Here is a 14,568-nt window from a genome sequence, read left to right on the forward strand (position 1 = left end):
CCCTGCCCTAAGCATTATGGTTATGATTGCTCAGGAGAGAGACATCAAGCTTTGCTTGAGATATCTGTCTGTGTTAGAAAGAATCTGAAAATGTTCATGATGATGTTATGAATGGAAGAAATTGAGTCAGTGGAAGATAGTGTTGCTTCCTTATGGTCAGTTATATTCCTCTCTCGCTGGAAGGTATCTTTGAATTCTCTTCTACAAATTCAACCTATATGTTTCATGGGGCTGTCAAGGGTTTTTCTGAAATATAAATGTCAAAATCCTGACTTCCATAGATAATTTGTCTTTTGTGCAATTCCTTCTCTGCTATGATGTTTGTTGGCTGTTTTTTTATGCACGTATTCTTTTTTGTTTCATTGACATGTCACAGAGGTCATCAGCACTGGGTTGGGACTACACAGACCACACTGGCCCTGTTAGCTCTGCTCTGGCCATCCAGCACTGGTTTGGAAGTGCCCAGACTGCACTGGTACTGTTAGCTCTGCTCTGGTCATCCAGCACTGGTTTGGAAGTGCCTAGACCACCCTGGTACTGTGACCTCTGCTCTGGTTTCCATAGGAGCATCAGGCTTGTTTGACTCACTTAATGAAATTGAATGGATTCATGGGATTCGTTCATCTCTCCTCATCCCACGTGACTGCACAGACATTTGCCGGATAGTTTCTGTGAAGCATTTGGCTTAGAGCTTGCTGTTGTTTTTGGAAAACGATTTTGTGTGTTGTGTAAGATTGAGTTGCTAAGTGGCTGAAATGCTGATGAGATTCGGGAGGGTAGAGCACGGCTCCATCACATGGCCAAGTCAGCCTGGAATGACCTTCCCCTCTACGTACTAGCCTCCTCCACCTTCTGCGGCAGTTTTGACACAGATCCTTAGGCAGACCCTGGCAAATGAAGCTGATGTGCATTACAGCTCAGTTTCTCTTCACCTGCACTGAGTCTGTCCCTGTATTCCAACCCATCCCTTGCTATCCTCTTGCCAGTAAACTTTTAACTTACTGTAATTTTGGTGTTCAAGACTCTGGCTACTCAGAATGTTTCTGGACATAAAAAGCCACACTCACCATAAGCCAGTCACTCACAGAGATCCAGGCCCTTTCTTTTAACCTCACATAGGCTGAGGCATCTCTTTGTGTTAATTAAAGAGCTGCACAAAGTCCCAAAGGAACAGTGGCCAACTGCTGTGGGACAGAGCGTGGGCTGCCATTGAGTTGGCCAGAGCAGTGCTGTCTTTGGAATGACTTTCTCGTAAGTCAGACTTGACTCGAAGGAACCAGCTCTCAGCCGAGGAGGGGGAGGGGCAGAAGAAGACTGTGTGCAGGGACCAGAGCCTTCTGCACAGCAGAGGAGCACTGAGTTCTGCTTTCCTCTGGGTTCGAGCCTCTGTCTACACTGGGGTCAGTGGGTCTGTGCTGGCTTAATCTTCCTCCTGGGGAAGTAGGGCTGACCATTCCATCCCTGCAGGAAGGTTTTCATCAAATGTCTTCTGATTTTTCTTTGTTGTGCTGTTCCCCTTCCTGGTCTTCTCAGCTCAGTGCCATACAACCTCCCTCTTTAAATTCTTGTCTCTGAATAAAATGAAAATCCAGAAACATCCCCTGTTCTGAAACATCTTCCTTAGTATGGAAATGCAGGCAAAGTTCTGGCAGACAGACTTTCTCAGTTGTGTATGCTTTAACCATTCTTCGCTGTGATCTGAGATTGAAGCCTGTGGTAAACACACACACACACACACACACACACACACACACACACACACACACACACCATACTCAGCACCTGTAGAACACAGATGATGTAGCTGAAGGCTGCACATGTTCTTCAGAAGAGTCTGATGTTTTTCCATGGATCCCCTTTTCACCACAGGTGATGTTTTTCTGTGGGGTCTTTGTTTCCAAAATGCCTGGTGGTTATTCACCTCTGACCTGATGACCCCAACTGTGAGTGTATCCCTTTGCAGCCTCAGAACAAACTCATGACTCAGACAGTTGTCACCTGCTGAGGAGATGACACAGACTCCAGGTTATCAGGATCCCAGCACAGCTGGAGGCTCACTGTATGCCTTTGCTCTTAACTGGTTTATGCCTGAGACACTCACTGAGGTGTCTCTCGGTGTAGGTGTAGGATGATTGGGATTTGCCTCCAGATCCCTAAATAAGACTCCAGTCATGCAGTTCCAGCTCCGGACACCGTCTATTGCTACAGCAGTGAGCGTGCAGGTGTGATCCCGTCTCCGAGCCTTCCCCCACCGCTGTCATCTGTTCTGTTGAGTCCACACATGCCTCTTACTCTTCTTCTGTCCATTGCCATGATAACTCCAAGAGAAGACCCAAATCCTCTGTGTCTAGTCCACCACAGAGAGTATTGCTCCTGGACACAAAGCATGCTGGGATTTCTCCCACCCTTCCTTGCTCTCACACCCTTCTGTGTTCCAGCCTCTCCCAGCCATGCTTTCTTTGTGGCCAACTTGACATCTACAGAGTTGCTGTCAGAAAGTGGATTTGATCTGTGCAAACAGGAGTTCCATGGGGTTCTGGGAAAGATGGTTAGTATCAGAGTGTGTTTAATTTTGCCTGCTCGCCATTTAATACCTGGACAATGGTTTCAGGATGAAACACCAACCTATGGTAATTATATTCTGGAAGCTTCCTGAATGCTTTGGCTCTAGGACACCAGAGAAAGTAATGGTTCTTTCCCCAGCCTCACTTGGGGCTCTCCAGGGTACCAGTCTGCCCTGCTTTGTCTAGGGGCCAGCTGCTCTACCTCTGAGGATATCTTAGCCTGTTAGAGGTCCCTCTAGTACTGACAAGGCTAGCCATTCCCCCTCACAATAACAGTGGCCAGCACCACTGTTAACTTTCATTGTCTTTCAGTCTACAGCAGCAGCCATGGACCAGGGACTGTGGGATCAAAAGACGGGTCACAGATAGGCCTGTCTGTAAGGGGCTGACACATGAATAGAAGATTTTTATGTGTGACTCTTTGTAGAACAAATGTTGGAGTGATTAAGTGTGCAGGCAAAAGCAAACGTGTGTTGGGATTATGCCCAAGTTCCCAGAGATTTCAGAGAATATTCAGAGTCCTCTGAGCCAGAATATTTTTCATTGCTGTTGTTTTATTTGCATGCTGATAAGGAATAAATACATTTATTGTACTGATACTTTTCCCCTCTAATCGTTAACATGAGATTGGTGAAATTCTCATTTGTGATATCTTCTCTTAAAAGATTTCTTATTTCCATCATCTTAAAAACTCAATGTCAAAGGATAAAGCAAACCAAAATTGAGTTTTCTTTCCCTGGTAGGAAAATATATTCTAAAATACTGCCATTCTCCTGGTAGTTTGAGACTTTTTCTTGTCTTTTTGTTGATTTTTGAAAGTGGCTTTCTTCTGTGGCTGGATTTTCTGCTTCCAGGAAGGTTGGCAATGTTAATGATGCATTAATAATGTACTTCTTGTGCAGCCTGGAGAGTCACACCTACCCCACTCTATGACACATATGCACTTCTTGTGTAGCCTGGAGAGTCACACCTACCTCACTCTATAACTTTAACTCATTGGAACATAACGTAAAATTATTGTCTCATGGTGTCCTGCTTGCAGGCTAGGAAACCTGTATATGAACAACTGAAATATTGAAGCAAATTGCCTAGGATTCCTTTGCCCTTTGTGTAGACATTTCTACTCTATAGTTGCCGTGGGAAAAGAGTTATTCTCATCCAAGTGCCAGTAGCAGGCCACAGTCTTGTAACTTTTTAAGACGGACCCAGGCCATGCAGAAGAGTAGCCGGCACAGGGTGAGTGCTTAGTAAACGTGTCTGGAGTCTGAGAAGGAATAGAACTAGCTCGAATCCTACTCGATGGCATAACAAAAAAAAAAAAAAAATTCACATGCTTCCTTGAGGTTGCCGTGAATTTCCCGGGCTCCAAAGGGTTTGCTTTTCTTTCTGCCTCTAAATCATTTCTTCCAGCAGCCAGTGAGATATCCTGCTTGTCTCACAGAGCTGCAACCCTCTGAGAGGAAACAAGGTCCTGGCTCGGGTCCTTCACATACGACTTGTTTAAGTAAGGAAAGAAGAGAAACAAGATCCATTCACAAAGGCCAGTTGGAGTAGAGCAGACTTAGTCAAAGTTTGAAGCAAGTTGTCCGTTTTTCTGAGGCAGCATGGCTGCCTACTGCATTCCTCCTGCACATCACAGTCCTTGGACTTATTTAAACAAAGTCAGCATCATGGTAGATCCCATTTACCATTAACTTTGACCCTACACGTTCTGGCACTTTCAATTCCCTGCAGTTTTTGACTGCACTTCCCAGAGATTGCAGGAGGACTAATGAACAGAAAACACCCCAGAGTCTATACTAATTCAAACAGACCATTTACATGGTGGCTCTCAGATTGATCAACCTTTGACATCAGTTCACTGAGCTTCCTGAGTTCGGGCTGCTCCTTAAGAGATAAGGATGATGGTGCCAATGGCCTATTTCACAGAGCTATAGCATCCAGTGTGCATCCGAGGAGCATGGGCCAGCGCCAGCACCCTGAGAGCAGAGGATACCTTCCCTTTGTTAGCACTATTCCCACAGTGCTTCTGTGGACTCTTCTGCACCCAGGAGACTTTGCCTTTGTTAAGTTCTGTCACTCCTTTTTAGAAAAATGTGCTACTATAAATTTTACTATGTTTAAAAATAGTTCCCTGGGAGGCAAACAGACAGGACAAAAACACCAGCGTGAATGGTAGGGAGAAAAGGGTACATTAGACTCCATGTCCAGATTGGACTCTGACTCTCTGTTAGAAATTCCAGGACTTTGAAGTGAAAATGCTTTGAACCTTAGCAACCATTGTACCGATGGCCGAACTGTCTCCTTTTCAATTTGAAGTTGCTGGGGGAGACTCAGCCAATGTAGCCCGTGACAGTGTCATGTTACTGAAAACAACATTGTCTTGAATGCTTATTGTGTGTCTATTTACAGTATTTTTATAAGCAAATCAGCTTATCTTATCTTATCTTCCAGTAGGTCCTATTAAATGGTATATTTTTCAACTAAATTTCTCACCTTGAGGATTTTTTTTTTCCTGGCTTTGTGAATAAAAAGCGATGTGATACCAGGTCCTTTGTAGTTGGCAGGTGCTCACATGACTTTGAACACAGCATGCAGGTGATTTGACCCATATAATAGCCACGCAGAAGGACAGCTTTCCTGGGAAGCCGGTCAAAGATTACTGTGTCTGTGTGCTTCTACTCAGCCCATGGTGTTTCATTGGAGAGATGTGGCCTGTAGAGAAATGCAATTAAATTCCAAGGTTTTTGGTCTGTATTTGATGGATTTAGGAGTGTGTTAGGAGATGGCAGAAAGGGGAAAATTTCCTAAAACCCAGGCTACACAACATCCTATTATTTGTTGTAGATACTGACTGTCTGAAGAGTAAATGACCTGAACTTACATCAGGTTCTCTCACAGTAGACATGGATTTTCTCTTAAGTGGTATAGGACACGTTTTTGTCACATAGAGAGATATTACCTGCACAGGAAATAGGAAAAGTGGATTTTTTTTCCTTCCCATAGAATGAAACTTTAAATTCATATGGGCAGAATTTCTATTAGCAATTAGTCATATTTCTTTGCTATATGGTATTGTGTTTCTAGATTATTCGGAATGTTTCTGCATTGAATGTAGAACTCTCTTAGAGGAACTTGGGTACCAGTCTCAGGCCTGCAGACTTGACCACATTCTCCTGTTTCCCAGGACAGTGTTCTGGTCCAGACCCCACAGTGTAGTCCTTAGCACTCTGTCCCCACACTAAGGAGGCTAGGAGGCTTACTGTAGGCACTGCTGTGCATCTGTTCCTTGGCAAGGAGGGCGATTGATTCCAGGCATTTTACTGAGAGGTACATGAGCCAAGCTCCCTCCGGCCTCTGTTGTAGGAGGCCTTTAACTTGTTACTTTTGATGTTTCTGTCAGTTCTCCTTCACATTCATCGTGAAACTCAGTCCTCACCCATAAGACAGTGCCAGGAGATGTGGCCTTTGGGGAGAAGTAGGTCATGAGGGTCAAGCCTTGACATGGGGTTATAGTTGATATAAGAAAAGACAGAGCACATCCCCCATTCCCCGGCTTGTCGTATCTCCATCTTGGTCCCCACCTCCCTCTCACTCATCTCCATCCTCACCTTCCTCTTCCTCTTCCCCTCATCTCACAACTAGAGCGAAGGCAGCACATGGCTCTCCACAGCAGAGCCAGCGCAGAAGACACACAGCCTAACCAGGGGCACTTTGATAGAGAGAACTTGAAAGGACCTCCGAGTCACGTTTAACTTTCTCCATGTCCCTTAGCAAACAAAGCCTCGGATGCCCAGAAGATGGCCTGAAATGAAGGGAAAGGTCCATCTGGAGGAATGGGAACTGAGGACCGTATTCTAAGGACCATTGCTTTGTTTCACAAGACACATCGTAGGAGTTATAAAACTTTGCGAGACATGGATCCTCCCTAAAATGCAGCCCAGAGTTAGATGTGCTAGGAGTGTGTGAAGGGGGAGGGTGGGGGGTGGGGGAGAACTGGACAGTGAGGAGGGTGGAGGGTGGGGGAGAACTGGCCAGTGAGGAGGGTGGAGGGTGGGGGAGAACTGGCCAGTGTGGAGGGTGGAGGGTGGGGGAGAACTGGCCAGTGAGGAGGGTGGAGGGTGGGGGAGAACTGGCCAGTGTGGAGGGTGGAGGGTGGGGGAGAACTGGCCAGTGTGGAGGGTGGAGGGTGGGGGAGAACTGGCCAGTGTGGAGGGTGGAGGGTGGGGGAGAACTGGCCAGTGTGGAGGGTGGAGGGTGGGGGAGAACTGGCCAGTGTGGAGAGTGGAGGGTGGGGGAGAACTGGCCAGTGTGGAGGGTGGAGGGTGGGGGAGAACTGGCCAGTGTCGCTCCTCAGGAAGACCCTGGTCCTGCTTACATCACCCTACGTGCTGTAATCAACCTGTAAGCCCTGAAACGACTTCTCCTAAGGGGGCTGCACTTGTGCGCTGGATCACTCCCCAGTGGGCTCTGAGAGTACCCAGACTTCCTTCTAAATTGAGTCAGTGGCAACAGTTTACGGGCTACATCCATAATATGCTGTTTATCTATTGAATGTCCATTTACAGCTTTGTGAACTAAAGTTCCCACAAGAAACATAAAAGAGAAAGAAAAACTATACCTGTCTTAAGCATTTATAGATCCACAGAGCTGGAGAGGGCTCAGTAGTAAAGAGCATCGTCTGCTCTTGCAGAAGACCTGAGTTTGACCCCCAGCACCAACATGGTGGCTCTTAACCATCTGTAACTATAGTTCCCACAGAATTCACAACCCTCTTCTGGCCTCCAGAAACATACACACAGGCAAAATACTTGTGATATAAAAAAATGAATAAATAAAGATTCTGTGAGGCCAAATGACTAAATTGGAGTGTCATAGTGAGTTAAAAATGTTACAAGCCAGAGTTGAATTAGCCTAGGCATGCTTATTCTCTTTGAAGTCCATCTACTGTACATCCCTATATCTGACCTAACATCTCTGGGACCGGCAAGACCTTAAAATGTGTTCTTAGCACACCACTCACGTTTACCAACCCGAAAGTTAAGAATGCCATCGGATAACAACTGAGGCCTGTAGGAGAGCTTTCCTTGCTCTGCTGTGTCCTGCCTTCCCATGTCCTCTACCACTTAATTAGGGAAATCCTTGCTTTCTTATTATGTAACTGCCTTTGCAGTGGAGTATGGTGTTTGGGGAAATCTGAGTTTTTTGGGGGGTCATAGTCATTCATATTTGGCTCCAGAATAAACCATCTCTTATTCCTTTTGAGGTGAGAACTGGTTTTTGCTTTGAAAAACAAATTTCTTTCTGATTTTAGATGTGGAATCTTCTCACTATCAAATATTTGAATTATCAGATGCTAGCTGTCATCTTTGGTTTGGTCTCTGTGCTATAATTTAAATGGAAGTTACTGATTCTTTGCTTGTAAATGGTAGAGTTAGTGCTCTTCAGTTGGCTTTATTAATTTCTTTTCCTGTGAGTTAATTTGAGTGGTCCATTTGTCAGGGACCATGTTTATCTATACTTCTCAGTTTGATAACTATCGTTGTGCCAGAGAAAAGGGATCAAGGCAATCAATGAACAATTCTGCTCCCCTAGGGCCAAAGCCTGAGCTCTAGCAACCTCTGCAGACTCAGGCACCTGACCAGGACCCCAAGTCCATCTTTGGGATACTGACAAGAGCTTCAGGTTTGAACAGGGGATGATGAGGATGCAAGAGGTGTGCATCACTCAGAAGTTGGCCTAGGTGTGGTCCTTGGACATTGTCTCAGCCTCAGTTCTGCAAGGTGGTCCTCAGAAGTCACGGTTGCTCTAGGGTCAAGGTGATCCTCAGCAAATGATTGCTTCTGCCCCAGGTTGCAGCCTCCCTGTCATCTGGGAGTGTGTTCTGCCCTGAGAGGTTTTACTTTTCCTGGAATCCACAAAGAGTGAAGATTTAGGTCAGTGTCTGATCTGCGTGCCTTCAAGTAAAATAAAGGAGACAGACAGTCACAAGCGAGGGCAGAGACTCTGGCTTCCCTTCTACTTTCGGCTACCTGAGGGCCAAAGTGAGGAGTCAAAGGTTTTTAGCAAAAGAAGCTTCTAAATGTTTGTTGCACTATGTGCTTGAGAGACTGTCTCATCTTTAAGCCAAGGCTGGTAGAAAACAATTATTTTTTTGTTAATCGGGACTGATTGTGGTTCAGTATAACAAATACTCAATGCATTCCTTAAGTATCTATTTTGTGTATCTTTGTAAAGGATGCTAGCAGTGTTTTGATGAGCGAATGTCCCTATACCAAAGAACTGGCTTTGAGGCTCCCTTTTAGGAAAGACATGAAATGTCTAGAAGAAAAACTACAGCAAAAAGGCCCAGAGAATGGGTGGAGAGATGGATTGGTTAATATTCAAATACAGGGAACTGGTTAGTTGACATCCAAGTGAATGTGTGGATTGGTTGACATCCAGGTGGATGGGTGGGTTGGTTGATATCCAGGTAGAGGGATGTATTGGTTGATATCCAGGTAGATGGGTGGATTGGTTGACATCCAGGTGAATGGGTGGAATGGTTGATATCCAGGTGGAGGGATGTATTGGTTGACATCCAGGTGAATGGGTGGGTTGGTTGACACCCAGGTGGAGGGATGTATTGGTTGATATCCAGGTGGATGGGTGGATTGGTTGATATCCAGGTGGAGGGATGTATTGGTTGACATCCAGGTGAATGGGTGGGTTGGTTGATATCCAGGTGGAGGGATGTATTGTTTGATATCCAGGTGGATGGGTGGATTGGTTGACACCCAGGTGGATGGGTGGATTGGTTGACATCCAGGTGAATGGGTGGGTTGGTTGATATCCAGGTGGAGGGATGTATTGTATGATATCCAGGTGGATGGGTGGATTGGTTGACATCCAGGTGGATGGGTGGATTGGTTGTTTACCGGTTGAATAGCTGAGTTATTTCATGGACACATGGTTGAGTGGATTGGTTGACATCCAGGTGGATGGGTGGTTTGGTTGACATCCAGGTGGATGGGTAGATTGGTTGACATCCAGGTGGATGGGTGGATTGGTTGACATCCAGGTGGATGGATGAATTGGTTGTTTACCAGTTGGATGGCTGAATTATTTCATGGACACACAGTTGGATGGATTGGTTGACATGCAGGTGTATGGGTGGATTGGTTGGTTGACATCCAGGGAGGTGGGGTGGATGTAGAACACCCCCTACAGGATGACAGGTTTGGAAATGCAAATTTATTTCCTTCCCAGGAGCTGCCGGTAGACTATGCTATGGTGAGCAATCTATGTCTGGTCATAGGAATGAGTTCTTATCTCCAGCAAAGGCTCTGTGTGCTTTACCACAGGCTCCCATTTTTAAAGACTGGATCTTAGCCTTAATACAGACTGCTTTATAAGAATTACTTTTGGGAGCTAACTATAGCACAAATGTCCAGAATATAATGATTTCATTTTCCAAGGAATTTTCCCAGTAATTTACCTTTGTCTATCTAAAAATAATCTGCTTGTTAACAACAGCAAAATCTCCCTCCAGCTTTCAATATCTGAAAGTGATGAGGGCTGATCTCAGAATTTTATATTGGTGGTGAAAAATTATTCTGTACCTGCATTGTGCCTCTGACACTTTGTGGGGACTGGACTCTATGACCTCACAGTCTTAAGAGCAGATCAGTAACACAGTGGCTCCCACACCTGCTCATCAATGCCTTCATGCTGACTGCTCTATGGGTCCAGGTCTTGCCTTGCTTGTCTGCCTCTCTCCCTCCTGGAATCTCAGAAGGGCTAAGGACTGTCTTTTTTTTTTTCCGGAGCTGAGGACTGAACACAGGGCCTTGCACTTGCTCGGCAAGTGCTCTACCACTGAGCTAAATCCCCAACCCAAGGACTGTCTTTTAAATAGGCAGTCTGAATGTCAGCCCGTGGTGATCTCTTCCCTGCTGAACCCAGGGTGGTTCTAGTGATGGGTAATTATCACTTTCAGTCTTGCAGATTTCTGGGAACTCTGGTTTTAGATTGTGGGGTTGTTTTAGAGGGCTCCCATTTCTGTTTTAGACAGAAAAACCTTTGCAGTGCTGTTCACACACAACCCTGTATTTACTGAAAGACTCACACGCCTGTTAGTGAGCACTGACACCTCCTACTTGAGCCGACTTCTAACCTCCTACTGTTGACTCCCACCCAGCTGGTGAGGTGTTTCCAGGGTGCATCTGTGAATAATTTGCCTCATGCTCTCCCTTGCCAACACATCCATCATACACATCCCCATCCCAGGCACTCCAGAGTGCTCCCTCCCACCTCTAAAGTTCAACCATGCCATTCCTTCTCCCATTCGTAACCACCCCACTCCTGATCTTCACAGGCATTTTCACAATGCTTCCAGCTTCAGTGTATGCTTGTGAATGACACTGATACGTCTCCAATCCCATTTGCCTACTCTGTAAACAAACTGTTTTTAGGAGTATATTCTTGTGCTCCAACTCAGTCTGGGTGTAGTTCTTTTCTTTCACTAGAGAGCATTGAAAGGACATGGTCTTTGATCCCAGTAACTTGTTGCTATCTGCTCTCCTTGCCACCTTGCTCCTCATACAGCAAGTCAAGCACCTCTCACTGGCCAGGCGATCCAGCCCCCAGCCATGGAACAGTGACCAGGAAGGAGCCTTCCTAGTCCTCTTATATCCATCCCTGGATGCCTTCCTGCTGCCTTACTGGCCTTTCCTGGGATTCTCAACAAAAACAGCTGGGGGAGCACTACCCCAAATGAGAACCCGGGCTCAGGGAGAGGACTGGGCTGCGGGGGAAGAGACATACGTGATAGACATGCCTGGGGCTGAAAGAGCAAAGTGGTCCCTGTGCAGAGACCCAAGTTCCCAAAGGCGAGAACCTTATCTGGTTTGCCCGTAGTCGGGTATGCTAGCCTGTCATGAGGCTCAAGGCAGGGGGTGCTTAGTGAATCAGTGCACTGCATGGATGAAGAACCAGTGGAGGAAGAACCAGTTTTGAAGAGCAAATGCAGTACTGAGCTGAGAACACTAGAGGGGGATCAGAGGACTCAAAGTGAGCAGAGCCCAAGCCAAAATTGGGCTGTTCTTGCCAGGATGGGAAATACCATTTTTTTTTCCCCTTAAGTTTTAAAAAAGTAAAGTGTCACACTACACTACATATGCATCCTGTATGGATTCATGGTGTTCACTTTTCCTTCTATTTGTAGGAAACCTTAAACTAAACTTGCTGCAACTCTTTCTCTGATTCAAACAGGGCGCAGAGACTCCCACCCTCTAGGAGAAAGTGGAGGTCTGAGGCTAGGCTTCCCAAAGAAGGGCCTGGCATACTGGTACAGAAGTCTCAGGAAACTGCCCTCCGTGCTGAAGCAGAGCAGACCAGAGAGAAGCAGAGTCTGCTGCAGTTAGACTCCTGTATCTTTTAAAGGAGCACAAAGTCATGACCTGTGGTGGGGATGTAGGAAGTTCTGTGTGTGACGACAGGACAGTGGTTGCTGTGACGCGGTCGCGCTGGAAGCTCGTGTTGAGGCATGCTCTCTGGTGTCTCTGGGACAAATTCTCTGAGCATTGGCTCTTTATGGGTAAGACGGGGTTAGGACAGGAGCCTAATTCAGAGGGATTTGGTGAGGATAAAAAGAACAGCCGTTCGGAAGGATTTCACAAAAGTCTGGCGACTGGGCACGAGTGTTTCCCGCCTGTGCTAACCTTCAAAGTCCTCCAGCTGCAGCCATGAACTAGTTCTTTCTCAATGCTATAACAAATGCAAGCTAAGGAAGAAGGGTTGTTTGGGGCTATGGTTTTAGGGTACTGTCCACTGTGGTTGGGGAGGCATGGTGTTGGGAGTGTGAGGTAACTGGACAAGTTATGTCCGGCATGGTCACAGAGCAATGAATGGTAGTGCTCAGAAGGCTTCTCTCTTGTTTTTCGGTCTGGGACTTCAGTCCACGGGGATGATCCCACTCACATTTAGGGTGGGCCTTATGTATCACTTAACCCAATCTAGAAACGCCCGCACAGAAGTTTGTTTCCACCATGATTTTAGATACTGTCAAGTTGGCCATATTAGCCACCGCAGGCCTCTTCCTCCCTTGGCCACCCCTTAAATAATAACACTGCATTAGAATTCTTTGCTTGGGCTGCACTCCAAGCTCTCTGGGGTCTTGCATATTTGGTGGTGAAGGGTGATTTCCGTTATGTTTTGTAGTCTCCCAGCTGTGGTTCCTCTGGTAAAAAGGACAATGAGATGCAGTGGCAGCCCATGGCCACACAGAGAGAGCAGGGTCTTCCAAGGTGTCCTTCCCACTTTCAGGCAGGTGGTAACCATGGCACTCAGCATGGGTGCTGTGTCAGCACCTGAGCCTCAGCCACATTGCTTTGCAACTCACAGTAAATCCAGTCTTTCTATTTGTTTGGCTTTTGTTCTGAGCTGTGGCGATGGCAGAGGCACTGATAAGCAAAAGGCCCAGAGCTGTCTTGACAAGGAAGAGGTGACCTTGAGTCAGAAAAGAGGCAGGCAAGCAGAACCAGCAGGGGAGAATAAAGGGATGCTAGGAAAACAGTAAGAGCAGGTTTTTTTGTTCTGATTTTTGTCTCCACAGCCACCTTGCCTTGGAGACAGTACTCTTTCTTCTCCAGGTAAAGGGAAGTCTGCTGGAAGTTAATTTCCAGACGCATCCATAAAAAATTAAGTTGACGCATTTTAATGGAAGTGACGACAGGAGACAATGAGGTCCTCCACGCACACACAGGAGCCGTAATAAGTGATGGATTCCTATGAGAACTTTAAAAATTAAAGATATCCATTACATATTACATACATCACTTTGGAAATAGTGGCATGTCTCTTGTCTGCATCTGGAAGAAGTGTCATGTCAAGACGGAGCATGCTACACAGAGGTGCCCATGGCAACGTGAAGCAGAGGCCCTTCCTGCACGCAGCCGCGCAGCCTCCACGGCGCGCAGCCTCCACGGCGCGCAGCCTCCACGGCGCGCAGCCTCCACGGCGCGCAGCCTCCACGGCGCACAGTGCTTTCTCTATTGTTCCAGCCTTGTTCCGTCACACAAAGGAGGCAAGAAGGGATTTTTTAAAACGTCACCCACTCAGTGAATCAAATTAATCATTTAGCAAAGTTCGAAAGGGAAGTCTCTCTAAAGGAAATGAGACAGGAATGGATTTAGAACTACCAGAAACTGACATGCAGCCAGTATTGGATTTGGTTCAATTTAAAGTCAGAATGACTTTATGTTTTACCATCTGCCACCCCAAGAACCTAGTGAAGTCTGAATACTACAGTCCATAGAGATTCACACGTGAGGAGATATTTTCCTTTTTTCTAAGGCCATTTGAAGAACATAAAATCAGAATAAATAATGTTGGGGCTTATCCAGGAATACAGTTAGTAATTAGGAACTGCAGAAAAAATACATCCACGTCTGCTGGGTGATGGGCCCAAATGTCTCGTCTGCTCCGCCATCCTCCACAAAGCCTCACACTTTTCCAACATACAACTTCCTCCCCACACAGTGGGAAGCATGGTTTCAGGCATGCTGACTCTTAGAGGAAACAGGGAAGTAAAGTGTGCTGCCGTCCTCCAGCCTGCAAACAGAAGCACCAGGTTTAACACCACAGCTCCAAACCGTGGTGTGAGGCACATTCATTGCTGAGAATAGCCAAGACCATGACACAGATGCAACGTGGCCAGATTCTCACGTTCTAGACTCAGATGCGGGTAGACGGCACCGAAGAAGGTAAAGTACCCACACAGCTGTTTCCTTTCTCGTAAGTGTGTTCTCACAGAGGCACTGGTCTGTTGGGCGCTTTCTTGATAAGACCCGACTAGGATGTTGTCCTGGGTGCTCATTCAGCCATTTCTCCTTGACCCTTTGCACAGCTGCTGTGACCGCTGTTTCTCATAGTCCCATCATGAGCATGCCCAGTGAGTGAATGAATGCCTGAGGTAGAAGGGATCCTCATGACATTAAGGAAGACGAAGGACAAAGTGTTAGCA

This window comes from Peromyscus eremicus, chromosome 17, assembly GCF_949786415.1.
Source record: "Peromyscus eremicus chromosome 17, PerEre_H2_v1, whole genome shotgun sequence".
NCBI lineage: Eukaryota > Metazoa > Chordata > Mammalia > Rodentia > Cricetidae > Peromyscus > Peromyscus eremicus.